Genomic DNA, 24,673 nt, shown 5'->3' with positions numbered 1-24,673 from the left:
GAAGAAGAAAAAGAAGAAGAATTTATATTCAATAATAATAATAATAATACATTTTTAAAAATGCACTATTGCACACGAGTCGAGTGCGGCCTCTTGGCGCAAAAAACACAAGTTTATAAAACGACAGTGTCAAATGGTGGTCATAGACCACAAACCTAGCTGGGGCGTGTTGGTGTTGTGGAGGTATCTGACCCCTGTAAAATGTTCCAAAAATGTTCCCCTGGTTATGAGGTTTGTTGTCACCGAGTTTGAGTCCCATACTCCTTAAAGATGTCCAGAAATGCAATTTTAAGACTTGACCCCAGATGACCTTTGACCTGACCCCTGCAAAATGTTCCAATGTTCCTCTGGTCATCAATTTTGTTGTCACCGAGTTTGAGCCCGTACCACTTACAGATGTCCAGAAGATACATTTCTAAGATTTGACCTCTGCATGACCTTTGACCTGACCCCTACAAAATGTTCCCCTAATCATGAGATTTGTTGTCAGCCCCACACCCCTTACATATATCCAGAAAATGAAATTTTAAAATTTGACCCCAGATAACCTTTGACTTGACCCCTGCAACGTGTTCCAAAATGTTCCCCAGATCATTAAGTTTGTTGTCACCAAGTTTGAGCCACGTACCCCTTACAGATGTCCAGGAAATGCATGTCTAACATTTGACCTCGGCATTACCTTTGACCTGACCCTGGCAAAATGTTCCCCTGGTCATGATTATCACCGAGTTTAAGCCCCATATCCCTTACAGATGTCCAGATAATTCAATTGTAAGATTTTACCCCCTTAATGACCTTTGACCCCAATTCGGTGTGCAAGTTATGGGCGTGTGGTATAGTCGATATGCAAATGACATCATTGTACTATATAATACATGTAATTATGTGGCAGAAGAAGCATTTTGAAGGTATTTGGTTATATACCGGAAATTCCCCCTTAATGACCTTTGACCCCAATTCTGTTTGCACCCTATGGGCACTGGATATAGCCGATACATACGTGCAAATTACGTAATTGTAGGCTGTAACATGTAGGAGGAGAAGCCTGCATTTTGAAATTATCTAGTTTTTGTTGCCAGAAGAAGAAATCAGAATCGGATAGCATTAGAATATATATTAGCTGGGGTGTGTAGCCACCCCCCCCCCTAGGTAATTATTGTAAAATGAGAAGTTTATAAATGGACTAATAATATGATAAAAATACATAGTAATAATATAAGTAAGGTGAAATCAGAACAAGAAAAGCATGCAGGGTAATATACTGAGAGCATGTCAAGAATCGACTTAAAAAAACACTAAATGATAATAAGAAATACATATATAGTATAAATGAATGTATAACGCGAAATCAAAAACAACATACGAGGCACAATATTCATTTACAGAGAATGGCATACACTTTTAAAGGGGTATTTCGTGATCAACAGCCTTATCCCCCACTTTTCAGAAAAAGGGTTAAGATTTTTATACCATCGGAAACAATTCTTGCTGATTAATTGGCTTCGCAAAATATCGACTCACGAAATTACAACACAGTGGTAATACACATAATTCGCAAACGCAAAATCGTATCAACTGATTTTTTGGGAATAAGCTTTTTTTTTATGGATATCTACTGACAAATACTATATAACAAGAATGTTAGATCACGAAATACCCCTTAAAATAAGCTCCATAACAAACTACACATGCTAATATTATAACAATACATCAGATTTAAATTTGTAGCAAGAGTAGAAACGGGGCACACAATTCTAGGCGTGTACAAATGTTTGCAACATTAGCGCTGTAACAGAGATAAAAAAAACACTACAATGAACACCTTTAGAATTAAGCACACAAAATAAGTAATACATGCGTCAACTTACCATATGTCCCTCCTCTCGCACTCGCCAGGACACTGCCGTTATACCGCTCTGATTTCACTTCAGGTCTCGTATGAAGCTCACTGGAATATAAAAATAAGAACACAAAGAAACTTAGTGTATGCATAATACATTAATAATGACATTCTGACAATCTCAATGGTGTGATTCTCTACTACATTTAAATTCGTGGCGACCAAAATTTTAGTCTAGAATCTAAAGGTTTCAGTAACAGTAGACTACTCTTATTAGCTCCACAAGTTGTTGACATACATTTTTGCTATTTTTTTTTGTTCGAATCCCAAGGGAAGGGACTCCCCTGGAGGAGAACCTCAAGATGCGTAATACTGCGCCACAGAAAAGCTTGATCATGAGAGATACCATGGATACTGTCCAAATGGTGCAGATATAGTCTACTTTTAAAATGGGAGATTTTGACACATATTTTAGCCAAATGTATTCGACTCCAGAGGAAGCCCGCCCTTGGAATCCCCACTGAAAGGGTAATACAGAAGTATAGAAACACTTGATTAGATGCTGTGATTTTTACATACATTTCAGCAACATTTTCTCGACGCTCAATGGGATCCCCCTCGGTCATCCCCAGTACGACGTAACCACCCCCACACTGCAATAAGGGCTCTTGATCCGCCACTGTTGGCAGTGACCAGTGGTGGCGTAACTTTGGGGGGGGGTCAGTGCTAGTTTACTCTACTTTGAGAGTCACTTGACTGACTCCATTCTGGTTATGAGTGTTTGCTGTAATTTAAAAGTCACGTCTTTTTGCGTGATTTAGCAGTGTCCCAATTGATTTTATGCTAATGCTGCAAGGTAATCAAGCGTGTGATAAAAATTTTATATGTGTTGTTTGAAAGACAAAGGTACAGTGTTTATGTGATCACAGAAAAATGCCATAAAAATAATTCATACATGGGGTTACCAGTCAACTCTCACTTCATACTGACTGCCCCTCGTATGCATCAAAAATGGGATAAAAGCGCATATTTTCTCCAAATTGTCCATGCGATGTCCGTTTGTATGGAAACAGGTCCGTTGGAAAACCGTTTATTTTGGCCACATCCCTAAAACAGATCCACTTGGCAACTATCCAAGAAAGAAAGAAAAAATGAAAAAAAAAAAAAAAGTGGCACGCGAGGTATTTGCCCTATCAATAAGTGTGTGCACGCAAGTTGCCCCTGTCAAAACGAATGATCATCGGGGCATTTCCCCCAAAGTCTTGGACTATTCTGTATTGGCACATTTCCTTTTCAAAAAAGGGCGGCAAAAACATGAAAAACGAGCAATGATTATCACTCAATTTCCCGCTTCTGCTCATTCGTGGGGTTTGCTATGCGCGCACCAAATTGCCCCTGTCAAACAGAGGTGGCATGCACAAAGGGGCCATCGACCATTTGGCCCTCCCCAGCAAACGGTTAGAAAAGGTTGCCAGAAACCTTTTAAATATCGGGTTAATATATAAAGGGTTTATAAAGGGTACAAAACGTTTTCATAACATTCAAAAACATTTGTTGATAACTTTCTGCAAACATTCTGACATATCGTTATATAAGTGTTGACAAAATATTTGGCAAGAAATGTTTGCAGAAAAACATTTTGAAAACATTTAAAAAATATTTTTGTAGTGTGTTCTCATACAGAACGTGTTTTAAAATGTTTTCATGACCCGACATTTAATCTTATTAAAACGTTTTTACCAAAACCAAAAGCCCAAAATATAACCTGTTTAAAACGTTTTAAAAAGGTTTTGTGTTTGCTAGGTCAGTTTATAGTTTTCACCCGTTTCCCCTCTCCCGTCAAATTTCACCCAGGCTTGGGATTTAACTTCCGGGATTTTTACTCCCAGGGGAGCGGATTCCACTGGCACTGTAGAGCACTCACAAGATGGGTCAAACTGCGCTACGGAAAAGCTTGATCATGGCAGATACATTCCAAATTGTACAGACAAACATGATCGGATACTTTTCAACTGGGAGATTTTGACATCTTGAAATTCATGCAGCTCCCACCCCTTGTGCACCACCCCAAGGATAATACAGCGCTTCAGAAAAACGTGATTAGATGCTTGATACAATGGGTGATTTTTGCATACATTTTCTTGACTCTCGAGGGGATCCCCTCGGGCATTCCCAATCTTGATCACAAATCACCCTCCCCTGCAATAGGGGGTCTAGATCCACCATTGTTGGCGTGCCACCATAGGTATTGGAGGAGGTGCCACTCGTTATCGCGATTACATAAATAAACCGAAGAGCTTTTAAACTAGTAGTAGTAACACTAAACAATACAGCATTTAATTTATGGATATTAATTCGAGGTAAAATAGTTTATGAATATAACTGAAAGTACGATTTTAATGACGAAAGAGACACCGGAAAAACAATGTTTAGTCTTCAACCTCGCTGAAAATATTTGACGTACAGCACAGGATATGACCAGGTGTGTACTGGGGCCACCGAGCCAGGGGGATTTCCCAATCGTCTCGATGACCTTTACCGTAAAATGACCTAACCTGGACAAAGTGCAACAATTTTGTATTAGCAATTTCCGCGACAAAAACTCGGTCCAAGGAACCGGCAAATTACAACTTTTGGTCAGTACGTATCATTAGATTTATAAAGTTTACTTCAAGGACTGTTAAAATATCAAAAATATAAAGAGAATATAAAATTTTAATAATTTCAATACAAATACTGTGCAAACGTGGCTATTCCTTTAAGTCAAGGTATAATTATTTTGAATTGAAAGCACTATCAGCCGATTTATCGGCCTCAAAGAACTATTTTAAATCTCGCGTTTCACAATATGATGTGCCTCCAGCGGTCGCTGGGTCGAGGCCAAAATACGCAGTGCATCATGGGAAAATGAGTGGACATCCAAAGCCCGCGTAATACGAATACAATACAGGAACATGTATCATTGTGGGTTTAAATGTCATTATAATGATGTTACATGCGAATGCACACACTAAAAAGCAATTTACAACTATAGTAGATCCATTTTCTATCTATTGATCACAGGGACTCCTTCGTGGAGCTGTTTTCAACATATTTAGTATCACACTCGCGTGAAAATTCGATACCAGCTAGAACGGCGATGTCGACTCTGGAGTCAAAAATTTGACTGCCAAAAGCAACCGCTGGCGGCGCATCGTATTGTGAAACGCGAGAATTGGTTATAAAGAGGGCTATATCATGTATTGAGCCAATCCACGGTTGTTTGATGTAACCATTTATTAATTTTTCTAACAAAACATTATTATAATGTTCAATTCTAGGCCTGAATAATACCAAAACCTGTCACACTAATCATCTGTATACACATATATTTTGTAGCAACTTTTTACATAGATTTTCGTTTCTATATCAAATTATTCATCTTTTTCTGCTTTTTATGGTAATTTTTAATTCTATAAACTGTATATTTGTGTGCAAATTGAGGGCGCTATTTACATATAATTTAAATTTAAATTAGCGTATGAGTTATACCTTACATTTCATAATGAAAAGTTTTTTGAAAATTCCTTTGTCATTTGTTAGTCTGTTTGCTGATGTTCTAAAACCATTTTGCAAGTATCTACCCCTTGTAAAGATGCAAACAAGGTTTTAGATAAATAGCGCCATCATTGTTCAACTTTTCTTTAAAATGACTCAGATTTACATGGCATCAAACAACCGTCAATATAGTCATTACGGCTGAAGGATATTAGAGATTTAAAAGTTCTATTTTGATTGTTTACTCAGATGATAATATCATTTAATGAACTAATCAGGGGTGCTGTAAAAAAGGCAGTAGTGCCCATGGTGTTAAGTTACGGTTTCTACTAGCAATGCATACTGAACCATTAAAGCATTATGATGTACGATTTTACGTCAAATTTTAATTTTGTTGAACGGAAAGAGGGGTGACCAGGTGAACCCACGCGTTTTTGACCAGGGGCCTGGTCCACTTTAACTAAATCCATAACGTGTTGTGTGCTACATGTCTTGGTGAACATATCAATTCTCTATTATAGATACAGAATTAAAAATAATGCACCAAATGGCTTCAACTGGACCTTTATTTTGCAAAATTCTCCAACCCCGGGTATGGATAAGCAAATCGCCATTTTTGCTTCTGCTTTGTACACCCAACAGTAGGTTTAAAGCAATAATTCATACAATAATAGTGAACACTTGTCCACGAATGGCTTCAGTTTGAACCTTCGCTTAACCTATATTCGAATGTTGTAAACTATATTTGCCAAAATCGGAGAAAGTTGAAATTTTTATCCCTGTACAACCAAAAAAGTGTCATTTTACCCAAAAATGAGGTTTTTGTGCCATAACTCCATAACAATAGATCGTAGATAGTACAAACTATACATTTTTGTTATCCTTGTGTTCAGACGAGTAATTTGGTATATCTGTCAACAAAATTGGAGCATTTTTTGACCCCTGTGTGACCTTTCGTGACCTTTAGCGGGCAAAATGTCATATTATAAAGTGGGTCACTTTTTTTTTACATAGGATAGGCTTGTCAAACCTTATTTGCAGACATCCTTCCAACCAGCAATAACTGCGCTAATCGATTACTATATTACACGGTTTATATAAACACATCCAATAATGAGATTGCCCACTTTATTGGATGGACATAACGTTGAGCATGATTAACCCTAACACCCAAAAATCTTACAAAATCTTACGATGAAAAATTCGGCGCATGCATGAATCCCAGGGTCTGCGATGACGCAATCAGCCTAAGTGTTATATGAGCACGGAATTGCTGGGCGGGCAGCAATAACCCGTGTAGCTACCGGTCCGTGATCGTGCGGTTGGCATGCGAGGGGTCATAGGTTCGAATCCCGGGGGTGCCAAGTAAAAAATTCTTCTTCTCCTTGACTTTTTCGGATCTTTTTTGACTTCCGATCCCAAAAAGCAGGGTCCAGTGTTAGGGTTAATTAAAAGCAATTAAATCAAGATGAAAGTGTACAGATTTCGTTCTTTGCGACATAATACCGCACTTGTTTTAAAAGAAATCGAATTGACCGAGAAATTAATGAGTGAATAACATTTGATGCGATTCAATAAGGTGCAATGTGGTTGACTTTGTATGATAGGTTTGAATATGTTGAATAGGTATCGATCATACAAAATACCCTCCAGATTGAAAAGACAGCGGTCAGCATAGACCGTCCCACAGTCTCGGTTCCATCTCTGGGTAAATAATTAGAGCTAAGTCCACCTTCTCCTTCACCCCACAGAATAATGCCAACACACCATTAAGCCCTAACTGCCAACAACAAAGTTATAATGCTCCTGGAGCACTGTGTGTCAACGAAAACTCAATTAATCTAACTGCCCAACATGTTTTTTTTTTTTAATAGCTCTCCGAATCCGAGACTGTTACAGTTTGAATAGAGAAGTCCTTTCAAAATAATTATCAAGCTATGAAACGTGACTGTTGCGTCAATTATGATAGCCCCGCCCCATTGTCAATTCAAATATGGTAGGCACATAACATGCATGACCCAGTTCTATTGTCATTTTGCGCGCGCGTTGGTTATGATCAGTAGAATATCAATGAAAACCACTTTATATATCGCCTTGCTTGCTGAGCTCTACATTGATTGGTCAGACTAAGTAGCCGCTTACACAAACGGCGAGACAGTGAGACCACGGACGTGATATGCAGAAAACTCGTCTGACCCAAGATCGGTAAAAGAGAATTCCCACAAAATGCTGGGACTGGAAGGTAACTTGCGTACAGATTGGGAGGGTCCATGTATCGGAGTTATTTAATGTTATATAATCTACATTACCAGTCGTTCTCCATGGACCCGAGGGAGGGTCTACGGTCAGCATGGTCATGATGGTCAGTTACCGGTTGATGGCACACACTGACAGCCACTGACTTCAGGTGAATGCAACTTTTAAAATCACACCAAACTTAATTCAATCAGTAATTTCTCGATCATTCGGATTTGTTTGGTATCATTCTGCAGCTAATGCAATTTTCCACATACTTATTGTATTTGTTTTATTTAAAGCCATATTATAACATTTGCTGAGGAGAATTCTGGTTTTTATACGATTGTAATGTACTTTAGTCAATAAAGATACTCTGCAAAATCAAGACTTTAGGTGCTGTAGTTTTGTCAAAATCCGAGATTTTGAATAAAACGATGGAAGCGGCGCTTTATTATTACGATGGAAATATTAGTCGAACACGTTTGCACAGTAAGTACACGGTGTGCGGGATACACATACACACACCCCGAGGTTCGTACCGTATTACAACCGCGGGAGTAATATGCATGGGCGCTAGTAGTAAATTCCAATTTTCTATGCTTTACCTCACTTGTTCGGCTCAAAACTAAAAGGGACATATCTGACAGTAAAAGCTAACATTTTATGGAAAATAAATACTAATCTATTTTTACAGAAATGTTATAATATGGCTTTAAGTACCTAATCAAGTAGGTTTTTATGTTTTATATCCACGGTTTTACATGTACCTGATTCTATAACTTGAATGTTACAAAACCAATTGTTTGAGGTCAATTCAAATCAAGTTCTACAATCCTTATCAAAATGTGTGGGGACACTGATGGAAAACAGACACTATAATATGGCCTTATTTCCTTAAATATTGCTGAAATGAAGGTTTCTTGGGTGTCAAGCTTAAACCATCCGCCTTCCGAACCAATAAATGTTGGATGCCACAAGGCTCGCACGACCAAAACAAAAATGGGGTCAACATTCAGCGGGGGAAGCACGGGCTTAGTTACATTACCCTATCAAAGGTGTCCTAGCACTTTTGGCTAGCATTGTAGTTAAGAAGATTAAAAAACAGTAATATATTCTAAGTGCTACAACAGCATAGGATTTACTATATCAAACATTCAATTGGCCGTATATTTAATCATTTAGAAATGTGAGGATTTACGGCTACGAATGAAAGAATAACGTCAACATACTACATCTAGAAAACGGCCTCTGAGTGGTCAACACATAGGACACCTCCGACAAAAAAGCCTGGCTTGAGAATTTTGTTTGAGCCTGATCCCACCACGACCCAAGTGTGTCTCCATATGGAGCAACCGTTTTTAAAATAAATAAACAAACCATCCTTTAAAAAAAATTAAACTGCCATTAAAATCAATTTAGCATGGTATAATTATATAAAGTATAATACTGAAACTTTGCTACACAAGTCATGGCTTTTGGTTTTAGTTTAAAGCCAACTTTGACATTTATTTTGATTGCATTAATTACATTATCATTGAATACAAATGACCCAGTGTGTGGCGAAAGGCAAAGCTTTATAATTGTAGTAAAATTATTCACGGTAATAGGCAAGATATTTATGATTATTTAATAGATTTAGTATCATCATTGTGTTGAAGGAACAATATTTATGTTAACATTCAGACTTGACATTTAATATGGAATATTTTTTCACAAAATTCCAAGACTGGTCTGGAGGGATTCTGCATAAACCGCACGGGCTAATATTAATACGGTTGTGTCGGGAGATGGTGTAAAATAATTGTTTCATAGATAATGTGCTTTCCATATGTTTACATTATGATGCTCATAATTTAGCGAATTTGCCTAAAATGGCGGATTTAGGGAGGCTGAATTTGAAATTTGTGGGGGACACAATTTCGGACTTTATGCAACATTGTTCAGTTATTATCAAATTTATAGGGGTTTGAGGTGATATTTCTTAAACTTCGTCAGCAATTGGCATTCATCACAGCTGAAATACACTTGCAAAGTACCAAATTTTTGAACATGTGAGGAGCTTAAAAACAGGGCTCTTAAAAGTAGTACGTACTCAGAAAGTTTGAATGACCCCACTGACGTCAAATGTAATAAACTTACGGTACCAAACAACTGTGCGGATTCCTTGTTGTCCAATGAACTCACGCTCTTTCTTTATGTACAGTAAGTTTATAACATTTGGTCCCAGGGGGCCATTCAGACCTGCAAAATGGTATTAGAACATCAGCAAACAGACTTTCATAGTTCGTACCACTTTTCAGAGCCATATTTTTTTAAAGCTCCTCCCACTTTCAAAACTGGTAGATTACAAGTGCACCTCAGTTTGACGAACACTTATTGGTATTTAGGTTCAGTAAATATCGCCTCAAACCTCAATAAATTTGATAATATCAGAATAATGCTGCTCGAATTCAGAAATTTTACCCCCACAAAAATCAAATTCAATCTCCTTAAATTTTATGCTAATTCACTAAATTATGAGCGCCATAATGTAAACTATTTCTGTTAAACAATTATTTTACATCATCACCCGACACACCCCAATTAGTATTTAGTCCGTGCGGTTTATGCAGACCCCTACCAGACCAGTGGTGGAATTTGGCGAAAAAATAGTCCATATTAAATGTCAAGTCTGTATAAAATAAGTCATTTTAACATTTCAATTTCTTTGTTATAGTCCATCATTAAGAATGTTACTTGAGAAAGAGCTAATTATACAAGTAGGAACAGCTGGAGTACGTGCACGGTATGATAGTCCGATGATTGGATACTTAGAGTACAACGATTCGAATAAAATTATTGCAAAATACAAGAAGAAGTTAGAAACTAGCAGCAAATGTTTGATTTTAGTAACATACCTTATTTCTCCACAAATTGTGATCTGAGTGTCCTAAGTGTCCCTTCCTTGGAAAATCTCTGCAGGACTAGAATTGGCTTGTGACGCCTTTCCGCACTTGGCTGCGAATCAGACACTGAAGCCCGTAAGGGCGAGCATTAATATAGTTGAGTTAGTTGGGCATCATAGTGGGTATCTGATACCTTTAATTTTCTCCAAGAATTGCGACCTGGTCGATTCCAGTCCCTTCCTTGGAAATTCCCTGCAGGACTAAAGTTTGCACAGTTCCTTGGCTTGTGACACTCAAGCCCTTCAGGGCGAGCATCAATATAGTTGAGTTAGGTGGGCATCATAGTCATGATAGTGGGTATCAGATACCTTTCTGTTCTCAAGTATCCCTTCCTTAACAAAATATCAGCAGAGTCAAATTTGTGTTGACTCTTCGGTTGTGTGTCTCTCTCTCCGACCAAATCAAGTGTTCATGCCAATCCTCTTGCATGTACTCAGTCAATGAGACGCAGTCCTACAAAATGAAATCTGGAAAAATACACCAATTTATATAGAATCAGAAAACATAGAAAAGGACAGCAACTTGGATAACAATAGCCAAAGTCATTGTTAGTTGCGCAGTTAACTTTTGCACATAATAGGGTGTTGAGGTAGATAGCAACAGGTTGCTATTCATAATGATGACGTAATTATTCTGTGAATAAATCCAGACAATAGAATACCAATGTCACAAATCATGAACTTGAAACTTTCGGGGCGTAGCCAATCTAATCATAATATGATAATGAATAGTCCAATAGTTTGAAACGAAAAAAAAAATGATATAAATTGAAAGGAAATGTTAACCTAACAAGGTAAATGGCTAACCCACTCTCCTGTATTTTTCAATACTTAACCAAGATAATCTTATGATACCATTATGCATTTTTACCCTCAAAGCATTCGCAATAAATATGTTTCCTTGTTGATGTGGTTTAAAAAAATAGATTACTAAACTACCCAAAGCAACTGAAGTGATCAAAACCTGTAGTGTTTTAACCATTAAACTTGACTTAACATGACTTGTAATATCACTTTTTGGACACTTATGTACAGTCCGGTGTACAGCAATTTTGTTATGATAAGGTATGCAAGGGATAGAACAATGTATGGTATGGATACTGAGAATGACAAACTCATATTACTTACGTTTCATGTTTTTAATTGATATTTTAATTATCATAAACTAAGTTTACTTTTGCTTTGAAAGTTAAGCTCAACTCTGCATGAAACGTTATGAGGCAAACATCGCGTGATTCAGGTAAAAGTGCGGTGCACTCAAACATTTCATGGCCTGATGATTTCCAATCAACATGACTAGATTTTCCAGAATTAAAGCAAAAGTTAATTTCAATTCAAATAACTGCCATTGTCTTACGATTGCTGGAAACCAGGTAATTTGGAAGAATGGTAAAAATGTTGCATTCTATTAAGTTCCATGGAAATGTTGATGACACTGCATGCCTAGTACCGGATGTCAAAATAGCGAGAAGGAGGCGGAGACATACATACAAACATACAGACAGAGACGACAAGACATACAGACACAGAGAGACAGATACAGAGAGAGGGAAAACCGACAAGCCACAGCAAACTTTGCCGGAATTCGTTGACCACTATTATCCAAAGACACACTAGACAATCAGGGACTTGCACTTAAAAACGCACTCTCTATACATACCAGAATAAACCATCGCAACCAGGATTAGCTCCCGAGTTCACGTACGAGTAACTGTTTAGGTCTTTAATTTCAAGGAAATTTCAAGTTGAAATCTATACACCACCTATGGATGGAAGACATAACCTTAATCTCCAAGACAGATAGTCTGAATTTCAAATGGGGTTACCTGAATGTGTTTGACTTTATATGTAATTCAACTGGATAGCCCGTTGTGATATCTGTTCTGTATTCGTTAGTCTATTGAAAGAAAAGTGAGAAGCAACAGATTAATACAATGTGTGGACACGTCTTTTATATAACGAGTCACACATATGCCAATAGTCTATGTTTTTACATGACATTTCAGCCTAAGACTTAACATATCGAAGTTGAGTAGTCCATAGCATTAAATTAACCAGGGGGCGTAGCCAGCTTTCTTGGTCAGGGGGGGCAAAATAAAATTTTGGGGGCACAGACGAAAAAAATGCAGTTGCATCATACAATACATAGAGACTGTATGTCTTCGAGCTTCCCGAAAAGGGCCTTATTGGGATGATGTGCGCGCGTAGCGCGAAAAAATGGTATTTTACACTATTTTCGCCCATTATCCGGCTATAAAAGGCTTTATTGTTACAATGTGCGCGCGTAGCGCGGAAAAAATTTGTATTTTACACTATTTTGGCCCTGAATTTTGCTAGAAAAGGGCTCCTTGCCCTTTTTCTTTTCCTTTGCCCTCCTGATTTTCTCTTTCATTTTTTGTCATAGGGGCACTTTTTCTTTCATTTTTTTTTGTCAGGGGTGGCACTCTGCCCCCCTGCCCCCCCCTGCTGGCTACGCTACTGTAATAACACCGCAAATCAAGAATGATGTTATGATTTCTCATGAGCTTTTAATGATATCTCGAAAGGTTTAAACATTTTGTCTACCAGAGATAATAAGCTTTCCTGCTCCAAATGTTTTAAATAAAATACAGTACATTTTGTATGAAGGTGTCAATTTGCACCTCGCTTGTAGAAGTACTAACATTACCAGCAGTAGCAGACTACCACAGTGTTCATGTCGATTATCAAATACTAGAGTGGAAGGGGTTGGAAAACAATTTGCAACTAGAATAGTGTTGCTGGCAGCTTGTTGATAAAGAAGTTCCCAACCGATAAAAAATTTGCTCACATTTTACAAAGTTTCAACGTAATACCACAGAATTGGGATTCCAGAAGGTTTACATAATAAATATCTGTCATCTGATATTAGGGGTTAGCAAAAAAAGATATGCTCCAGAAAAAAATACATATTGACGATATCTCAAACATTCACCTAGGCTTAAGACGAACTTTCACAATTTCCAAGAACAAAATTTACCAGAATTTTCCAAATGATCGCTATAAATCAGCTTTGAACATGTTGATTAAAAATAAAAGTGAAATTCAAATGTGCATTGTCCGATGGTTCCCAGAAGACAGGATATAGTAAGACAATGTCATTACAAAAGAAACGAAACAAGTAAGAACAAAACAGCTATACCGTTTCCTTAAAAAATATATCTCTGTATTTAATATTGAAGCAAGGAAACAATATAACAAGACTGGGCATGTAGATTCTTTTCAGTTTTCAGAATATGTTATAAAAGTATAGACCTATGGAACCCATGTAAAATAAAGGTCAAATTTTACAAATTTTAAAAGTGCCCAGATTGTGAAAACTAAACCAATGCATTCCAGATCATTGTATTTAGAATAAAGAATAGTTAAAACCATCTACGATTAAGTGTTTTCGATTTTCGGCAAGTTTTGACATCCGCAGGGGTAAACTGTGTATCAAAATGGTCTCACATGTAATTGTGGCATTTCTTTCTGACAGGAGAGCGATGTTATCAGCGAATTCCAGGGCTTATACCATGTTTACCACTTATGTCCCAATTCATCTGCTCTTTCTCCTTTCTACTGGAATCTTAGTGCTTCTTCTTGGCCATCGACAGCCATTCTCAACGAATGGTCACAAACAGATAAGGACAAGGGTATCACCTTGTACAATACCAGCAGGATCTGTGATACCAGCCAGGATGTCAAACAGCTCTGTTTCCCCGTCAAGGGATATCACTTTGGCTCTGGTTTTCATGGATCCTACCGGGGGATCCTACCAGCATCCAAAATCATTTGTTTTCGTATCACATTGGCTACAAGGCTTCTTGCCTCGGCGAATGGTGTCACACGCTTTTCTGAATAAATAAATGCATTGCTGATATATTTGTAGCATTCACTCCATTTATCCTTCTAAGAACCAGTATGTGCCTGACTATTATTGACCTTGAATATTGCTGGGAACTATTTTGTTAACATCTTGAATGTGTCATGGGACCATAAAAGGAAGATAAAAAAAGTTGGTTTGGTAGAGACCTGTGGGGATGCACATTAAACCCTGGTATATACTGCACTAATTGGGATCTGTATGGTTGAGAAACCCCTAAAAGTGGGATCACTCATTGAGACCAGGCATATTTTGAGGTCTGTGCCGAAGTACGCAGTTAAATACATTATTGACGCATACATTGAAACTATTAAAGAACCGGATAATTCGACGAGAGAGTACGTTTTAAATAAATTAAAGGGGGGTAGCACAAAAACAACAATAATGGAATCATTTTTTGAGAAGGTGTTGAAAAAGGGAGCCAAAGCGACGTCTTACCACTCACCTATCAGTGAGGAGTGAGGAACTCGGCTCTTTGCATTCAGCCAAAATGTATCTAGCAACGTTTTATATTTATACTACCTATGAGTTTGGGTAATTTTTAAGATGGTGACTGAACAGTCCGCCTGAATATGAATATAACACGGTACATTAGATTCAAAAGTTGCTTGAACTTAAGAATGAAATCATGTATGACCAGCAATCACTGCTACATGTATAGCATGGATAGCACAAAATTCCCATATTTGGCAATAATTCAACTTTATGACGCAGCAAACTCTGTAACCAAAAGTATAAAAAAGTCAATTATTGCCAAACAAGTAAAACTTTGTCATGATTTAAATCCGCTAAATAGTGTTGCTTATAATGATTGAAATCAAACGAATATGGGTGCACAGCAGGAGCCCAGCATGATATTTTCTGAAAATAACCATGTGTTTCTCAAACATGCTGTCAGTGGCTGCAATGCAGGCCCGTACGCAGGATTTTTTTAGGGGGGGGGGGGGGCTGATTTTGAAAAAGTGGACTTTTTTTTTTTAGAGGGTGGGGGCGATTTTGTGAAAAGTGGACTTTCTTCCCCAAATTTGGACCTTTTTTGACCAACAAAGTGTAAAAAACCTGATTTTTTTGCTCGCTACGCTCGCAAATTCTGAAATTTTGGGACTTTTTTATACTTTTGCACATTTGGGGAGGTGCGGTCGCACCCCCCGCACCCCCCCTGCGTACGGGCCTGCTGCAATGTATTCTGGGCTTACCTTTAAACAACCTCTTGTGTTAGCTATTCGTAGCAAAAAAGATAAGTGGAGTAACCAGACCCGATGACCGCACAATTACCAGTTTATACTCCAGGTGAAATCCATATAACACCTATGGAGGACTTGATATTAATTTTCCACGCAGAAGTAGCTTTCAAATGGAGTCACTCATTCAGGTAAACCGTTTGCAATTCACACTACCTTCGTGGAAGATTAAGGTCATGTCTTCCGTTAGGGGTATATGGATTGCAAATAGAATACCTATTGACAAACATCCCCATTTCGCCCCTGTTAGGGACGCACCATTAGATTTCAAGGGGAATAAAAACTTCATGCACTACATGAGCAAAAAAAATGCAGACAATCACTAATAGACAACAAAGAAAAAAAACTTGACCCACCAAACTGTGTATTCAATAATGCATGAAAATTATTTTTTAAAAACCACCTTGCCAATACATAAAAAAGGAAATAAAACATGTAAAAATCTAGCTAGACCTCAACTTCCAGTCAAATGGTACGTCCCTTATGTTAATGTTGCCCCTGTCGCACAGTGTCATCGCCCCGATATCTTCATGGCAGAAATCGCCATGGTAGGTTGAATCCACAGCCACGCATGACCACTAGTATGTTCCGACCTGTTTAATAGTTTTGAGACGCACATCGAGGGACATCCGACTAAGACTATTGACAATAGCCCGGTGACTGACCTCTGTACGGTCAGTGAGCATGGTATGCGCCATGAGGTCATCTGCTTTTAGACTGCCTCCACGAGTTGCCTACGCTGCGCTATAGTTCGGCACATATAAAATCAGATTTTTATCAGTTTTTGAGCTCAATACGCGCGGTTCTTTCTCAATACGCTGGCTAACGACTATCACATCCTTTCAACACATATATTGAAGTGCAAGCATAAAACATGACTTCTTTAGAATAAAAATAATTACGGGAGATATTCATCATTTTCTAACCCGGTATCCAAAGATTTATCGTCTAAATATCAAATCGTGCATAGCACATTCACGTGTATCGATCCCGGGTATTCAATTTGGTGCCTCTGCTGTACAATGTAATTATTAACCAGGCGATGTCGGTGTATGTCGCCTCTTGAATGCTAAAGGCTGGTTAGACCATCATTTTTGAGAAATATATTGTACATATTTAGAAGTAAGAAACTTATAATGATATGTCATGTTAACCGCATAATCTATTTTTTTAATGTCAAGCATATCTAGGTATATCTGTTTATAGCAAGTTCGAGTCAATAAAGGATTATATCTAAATTCTTGAGGATATTTTAATACATAAACGCCACAGACGTAGATGGCGAGTAGCTAACAAATCTGAGATTTGCAGATGATGTAGCTTTGGTGACAACATCAGTTTCCTGTTTTTTCAATGTCTGTGACAAGGTTTGGGCCAAGCTGGGGCCAACATTGGCCCAAGCCCAATTTTGGACCAATCTTGGGCCCATGAGCAAATTATGTTGGGCCATTATGGAACATACATTGGGCCACCATTGGACCAGTATCGCCATGTAATATGGGGAGTAGCTAACTGATCTGAGATTTGCAGATGGTGTAGCTTTGGTGACAACATCAGTTTCCTGCTATACCCCTCTCTGTTTTGTGTCATTTTCAGATTCATTTTACTGATTTAATTTCTTGTGTGATATAAATCAATATTTTGTTTTGCATATTTTCAAATGCGTTATTATTTTTCAAACTGTATACACAAGCATTTATTCAAAGTTTCATTACCAGATAGCCATAACAGCAAACGTATCAAACTACTGCTGATATTTTCCATTATTTACGGTAAAAATTAATGCCAAAAATGTGAGTGATTGTATTTACACTGCTCAAACAAATTAAAGGATCAGGCTGATGTATTATCATTTTGCAAAAACAGCATTAAAGGAAGTCTCCGGCAATCACAACATTATTCCTTATACGTAAGAATAATAACTATCAAGCACAAATCACATGGTTTTATTAAAAACAAACTCATAGTGACCATAAAAACGAATAAAAACATCCGTCTCTCAACACGCGATATTCAAGATTCCCGGGTGCCGAAATTGTCGAGTGCAATGACGTCCCAGTAATACAATGAACGCTGACGACAATTGAGCACAAATAACCATTATGTCATTGCACTTAGACAATTTGAATATCGCGTGTTGAGAGCCGACTGTTTTTATTCGTTTTTATGGTCAATATGAGTTTGTTTTAAATAGAACCATGTGATTTGTGCTTAATAAATATTTTTCTAAAATATAAGGCATAATGTTATGATTGCCGGAGACCCCCTTTAACATTTAATCGGATGATTGTCATGTCATTCAGTAATATTTAGGCAACAGAACATTTGCACTACAAAGTACTGATGTCCAGTGACACTGAAATACACCTTGGTTAGCACCATAGGAACAAAAAAGAAAGAAAGTAAAATCAAGATTGTCAGATTCTGATCCTTTAAAAGTTTTGAGTAATGTATTTGCGCAACTTAAATAGAATAAAAATATAACTAACTGCATGCCCTTCAACTTTCACAGATTTGTATAGAAGTGCGTTTACTTTCAACTTGAAAAGATGTTTTGACATTTAACAAAATTGATTAATACTTTAAAGAGAAGCCGATTTTTAAGATATTCTGAATCTTCTTTGTATTCCTGAAAGATATTTATTATGTGCTTTCATCCACAGTATTCACGTTTGGACAGCTTTGGAAAACTTCCAGAATCAAACCAACTATAACATTCCTTAACTAATTATATTTTACTTTACAAATATTGGAGAGCATTAATCAAATACATGTAAACTTATTTTGACAGTTACCTTATCAATGAATTTATATAGACATTTTAACATGTAGCTGTAACCTGAACAAGGGGGGGGGCTGGAGCTTGGTGCAACCTCCTAATGGTTCTTTTTTTCTCGTGCGGTGTACTAAAACAATCAATCCACTTTACTAAAACAATCAAATTCTACCAGAGAACACCAAGAAAGCCACTACATGTAGTAGTGTCCAATGTTTTGAAGTCCAATGTTTTGAAGTCCTATCTTTTGTAATATGGTTGTATCATTTTGTCATCATCCCTAGGTCACAAAAAATCACCCTGAACACTGCTTTGTGACCGGGATGTTACTATGTCATCCCTGGGTCAACTTGGTCAAGACAAAGTTAACTGCTAAATATATAGCTGCATGAATTATGTAGTGGGGAGTGAGGCTATTTTTAACCCACCAAATATTAAGCACTATCCTACAAAATTGTTTTACTGAGGACGAAGCAAAAGAGGACAAGCAATATATATAAAAAGAAGGCCAAAAGGGGAATTGCAGTTTCTTCAGATATTTACAATTCTCTGCATTTCTGGTTCTTTTTTAACCATGTATGTCATTATCTATAGAAAAATTACAATTATTGAGCCTTAGATAAAAATAATATAGATGAAATACTTTGAAAATTTCACTTGTTTCAATATCTCCGTTACTCCATGGAGGAGGATCATGTTGTTCCAAATCCACCGATTTGTTTTGACAAAAGAAGGTCGGACGTAAATATATTTAGTTCTAATGCTTTTTGTATGTTTTCAAATTGCAATTTGTGTGTGGTTTCATGGTTAATATTAATAATATTCCTTTAATATGACATTACAGAAATAAGCATAAATAGCAATGAACTTTGTACAGATAGCTTTGAGTGTAGGTTGATATTATTGTTCAAACTCAGCGTTATGTGAACTATCCTTATTCTTCTTTCTCCGCTTGATGATACCCAGGTATTTGTTAATCATGCGATACCATGGATATATTGTGTTTGTGGACAGTAAGCACAGTAAACATGGTAATCAAATCAATTCAATCCCAACTTCAATCAGATTATTATGAAAACATGGATATTAATTTTGTGCTTATTTGAAACCAAAAAGTATATGTTCTTCTTCTTTATATTCAGTTGTAATATTTCATATTAATGGACCAAAGTCCGTATCGAGACGCTGTCCAAAATTCCATTACCATTTCAAGATGCATTTAGTATGTATAATAATTTATATATTGGTTCAGTTTTTTTGCACTGTAGCATATGGTTACCAAGATTCCATGTTACCAAGGTGCTTAAGAATAGACTAGAGTGCCACATGATGTCTAAGCCACCCCCCCCCACACACACACAAATATATAAATGCACCCGTTCATAACTTACTTAAAACATATGTAATCGGACAATGCAAGTAAGCAAAGTCTTCTATATAGGCCTAAATAATTGAAATTCAACAAAGGCTGGGGTTTTGGAACTACGTGAGTTTGAAACTTTAAGAGACCATGGGATACCTCACTATTCTAAATATTTCTCATTCATTGACGTTACTGGGCTAGGTAGCATGTAAGAAAGACAATAATCATTACTTAATAGCGCTTCACGAAATTTGTATGTCAATAATTTAAATACTGTAATTTGTTTTTTGTATCTTTATATTGCCTAGAAATTATTATGAAGGTTATGGACACTAGACCAATGAGACAAGACTTGAAGGTACAGGACCATCGCCTTAACCCCCTCAGCACTACCTACCTAACATTGCCTCTGATTGGTCAATTACATGATATCTTCACTTTAATCACCAATCAGAATGGAGCTTTGCAAATAATTCACACCATTTTTTTTTGTGTGGTGCAATTATTCTAACAATGTTCCTGACTGGGCCAATTGATGATGAAAACTTCTTTTTGGCCAATCGGCAGGTAGTTCTCACGGGGTTAATCATGATTGGATTCAAGTTTAGATGATTTGTGTAGTTTAATCACAACCGTAATCGTTCCCAAACTTAATTCTTTAATTTGACGCAGACCCTAAAACACCATCCGACTGACCTTAAAACTATGGAAATAGTTGATTTGATAATACAGATCTATACCCATAATACACAAACCAAACACGCCTACACACCCCGAGCACCCTATACACAAATAAGCACCCACTCATCGTACCATCCATTATTTTAACCAACCATCTGTAAGTGGAAAATACAAATAAGCAAACTTTTGTATATATGGAAATTCAACAAGTTCCTAAGTAATTTGGTCTATGTGCAAAGTGCAGGACCTTTAAGGTAATACACTATTTTAAAGTGTTGCGATTTGGTAGTTCACAACATCTTGCGAATGGTAGTGAGCTTCGGCAAAAATTGCATTGCTCATTTCCTTGCTAGTGTGTAGAAGAATTCAAATATCACAGAAATGCTTTTATAGGTCCTGTGGTTCTTGAGTTACGTTGTAAAGAGGGCTGAAACAACAACACTTTTGTACACTGTACATAACTCATTAATAACAATACATTAAGCAAGTTTTCAAAGTATATGATTTGTAGAATGAAATTTTGCAAAACATCAAAGTGTTATTTTTTAATAATATATTGATTTAGACAATAAAAATCGATTTTTTTGGCTGCTTCGACCAACAATACCGCATCTACCCTTAAATGAACTTGTTTTGTTACTTGGATACATAACAGGTTCCAGCTAGCAACGCCATTCATGAGTGAAATCATAATACTATACATATTTGTTTGTAAGTTCTGCTCTATTGAGCAACACAAAAATACAAACTTTTTTTTTTATCTACACAAGACTGTTTTCTAATTTCTTCATATTTCACATTACATTTATATTTTCATTTGTGGATAAAAAAATATATTAGTTTAGTTTATGAACGTTACCGTTCGTCAGTCAATAGAGATACTTAATTGATTTCAATTTGAACACAAGAAAAAGCATCATAATTAAAATGTTACACCGAAAATATGATATAAAGATGTCTTTTTTATTGAAAATGTCACTGAAAATATCACCGTGGAAGCTGATGACAATGCTTACCATTCTGAATCTGTGCCCCATTAAATAGAATTACATGAATATTATTTAAGATGACAAAAGAGCTTAAATATATCTACAACAATCCTAATTAACTATGTAATACCCTCTATAATTTTATCTGATGCGAATTTGAGTTTCGATTTTCATTATGTAAATCAATAATTTATTGAAAAATAACACATTGATGTTCTGGAAATGTTTATTCTACAAATCATATAAATTTACTTGGAACACTTGTTTGATTTATTGTTGTAATGTACGTTTTACAAAGGTGTTGTTGTTTCAGCTCTCTTTACAACATAATAATAGGGAATTGACACCAGTCCGACACAAGTCCAAAATTATGAGCTATTAAGCCTCATTAAGAAGGGTTAGGGATTGAAAAAGGACAGGTTTTGCCGCTACCTGGCTTATTCTGATGGGTTAAAAAGATGGGGTATTCTTAAGCTTATTCTGGATTAAAAAGATGGGTTTCCCAAGTCATCTTGTGGATCTGATCAGCTGCTTATATGAAGACCAAGAATGGTAGTCAGAACAAGTAGTTGGTTCAAGATTGGAAGAGGCTTACGACAGGGCTGTGTGCTATCATCAATCCTATTTACCATCTACTCTGAAGACTTAAATGAGAACAGCTTTGGCGGGGTTTGAAGGTGGAGTGAAGTTTGGCGGTCCAAGAATCACTAACCTGAGGTATGCCGATGATACCACTCTTATTTGTAGCAGCAGAGAAGAGCTGATTGATCTTTTGAAGCGCATCAAAGAGGCCAGCGAAGAAAAACACCTTCTCCTGAACACAAAGAAGACAAAAATAATGGTTGTAGACAGAGAGCGGAAAAGTGATGAGTTTGTGATAGATGGACAGCAGATTGAGGAGGTGAAGCAATTTGAATATCTGGGTTCAATGATTAACAACAGTGGTGACAGCACAACTGAAATTAAGAGAATACTGGCTATTGCAAGGACAACTGTGAAGGGCATGTCAAGCATATGGAAAAGCAGAGGCCTATCCATTGACCTCAAGGTACGCCTACTTCGCGCAACTGTGTTTTCCTTTGCTACTTACGGATGCGAGTCTTGGGCTATGACCAAGAATGATAGGAAAAGAGTAGATGTGTTTGAGATGTGGTGTTACAGGAGGCTTCTGCAAGTGACATGGAAAGACAGGAGAACAAATTCCTGGATCCTCGACAAGATTGGTACAAGTCTAACCATCAGAAACGGCATAATGGAGAGAAAGCTGAAGTACTTTGGTTATATTGTCAGGAAACATGGAGGTGTAGAAAAACAAATTTCGCAAGGGGTTATGGAAGGCCGACGAGGAAGAGGACGTCCACCTACATCTTGGACAGATGACGTGAAGCTGGTTTCTAACCAAGGAATGAAAGGTGCAACGCACTTGGCATCAGATCGAGTGAGATGGCGTACTCTTGTGAAGACCACAGCAGCGCTATACTGCGCCACCTGACACAGACAGACATGCTTATTCTGCATCAACGTTCGTTAAGGACGTGTACAGTCTTGAAGATGTTAGCATCATTAAACCCAGGTTATTCGACACCCTGTCAGTTCACTCAGAGAGTACTGCAACTTCCCCCGACATGGGCGGTGGGTTGAGCGCAATTTGCCTGATGTCAATTTAACAATCTATACTCGGATTACCTTAATATGACCTTGACCATTTTTGGCACTCGATATTGATTGCATCCACCAAGTTTGATGACAATCCAACAAACCAACGATTATTGGGAACATGCACCCTAAAACATTAACTCCAAAGTTTTAACTCCCTCAGATTCCTTTAAATTCTCTTATTCATAACTCCAAACTTTCCTGTCTTACATTTGGGTCCCCGGGGATTTATAGATGACATTTGGGGTATATGTATACTTGGTAATCTAGAGTACCACTAGTGCACCAGAGCCCCCATGCTGCTTTATTTCATTAGAAACAGCTTGGATTGTATTTTCACATTAGAGCCCATATAGCCCATGACTTCTAACCTCTGGGATGACAATCCAACAATATATACTCGGATGACCTTGACATGACCTTGACCATTTTTGGTACTCGATGGTGATACCATCCACCAAGTTTGATGGCAATCCACCAATCTATACTCCGATAACCTTAAAATGGCCTTGACCATTATTGGCACTCGATGGTGATCACATCCACCAGGATCTAGGGGTCACATACCATCATTGTACACAAAATATGAGCCCTATGGCTCTTTTAGTTCCTACGATATGATGTAATAAAGAAAAGTCTGAAGAAGGAGAAGGAAAAGGAGAAGGACGGGAGATTAAAGAGGATAATAGCAGAATATCTATACCCTTTTACACAGTCATAGATAAGGATGAGGAAACTAAAGAGCATAAGCAGAATTTTTATACCCTGTTACACAGGCATATATAAAAAGAAGAAGAAACTCCTTAGTCAATTGGGTAACTACTTTGAGATTTTTATTTCAATATGTAAGATGTTTCAATGGAGGTGAGTAGAAGAACTAGAGCTGCTGTGGCTCAGGAGTCTGAGTTTTTAAACCATTGAAAAAAGTGTAAGTAATTTTCAGAATTTTATTTATACAATCGAACGAAAGCTAACACCTCCCCTAAAACACTTTTTTCATTAGGTCAACAGATAACGCTATTCACTGTTTATAGCTAGGCGAATGTGGAAAATCTGTTGAAAACGACCTATCCCAGTACAATTTTTGACCAAAATTGTAGGTTTTAAAAGTCAATGTTTTATTTTAAATAGCAATCTTGAGATGATATTGATAATGTTTTTTTTAATGCAAATTTTCAATAAAGTCACTTGACACGTGATAATGGTAATTTGAAATAGATACATAATTGTACGAGAGCAGTCAATAAGTTCGTAGATGATGATGATGATGTGTCAATGGAGGAAGCGGGGCGGATGAGTCCCATAGGGTTTTACACAAAATTGTGAAAATATGGCAAACTTTTGTATCTTAAAAAATACAACTAGCATTGACCACAAATTGCACATACCAGTATATCATATCCTGGATTTTAGATCATGAGGAAGAAAATGAAGAAATTGCTGAAATACACGAGTCCAGCCGAAATTCGGCTGGACTTATTGCTATTATTACTTATTTGAGTCATTATGTTACACCAAATATGTG

General features: G+C 37.2%; 2 protein-coding genes across 2 annotated transcripts in view; one reads left to right on the top strand and one right to left on the bottom strand.

Annotated features, from left to right (window-relative positions):
• The window catches only part of LOC140146507 (uncharacterized), a 37,142-nt gene extending 26,123 nt beyond the window's left edge, over nt 1-11,019 (bottom strand). Inside the window, exons 1-2 of the mRNA XM_072168379.1 lie at nt 10,513-11,019; nt 1,869-1,948 (exon numbers count right to left, since the gene is read on the bottom strand). The gene's annotated coding sequence lies outside the window, so the exon portion shown is untranslated. The remainder of the gene's footprint in view (nt 1-1,868; nt 1,949-10,512) is intronic.
• LOC140146508 (uncharacterized) overlaps nt 1-24,673 on the top strand; it is a 281,043-nt gene that overhangs the window by 58,880 nt on the left and 197,490 nt on the right. The gene's annotated exons all lie outside the window — the stretch shown is intronic.

The sequence above is a fragment of the Amphiura filiformis genome, chromosome 2 (assembly GCF_039555335.1).
Source record: "Amphiura filiformis chromosome 2, Afil_fr2py, whole genome shotgun sequence".
NCBI classification, from domain to species: Eukaryota; Metazoa; Echinodermata; class Ophiuroidea; order Amphilepidida; family Amphiuridae; genus Amphiura; species Amphiura filiformis.
The sequence above is the reverse complement of the archived record's forward strand: the minus strand, read 5'-3'. Positions and strand labels throughout refer to the sequence as shown.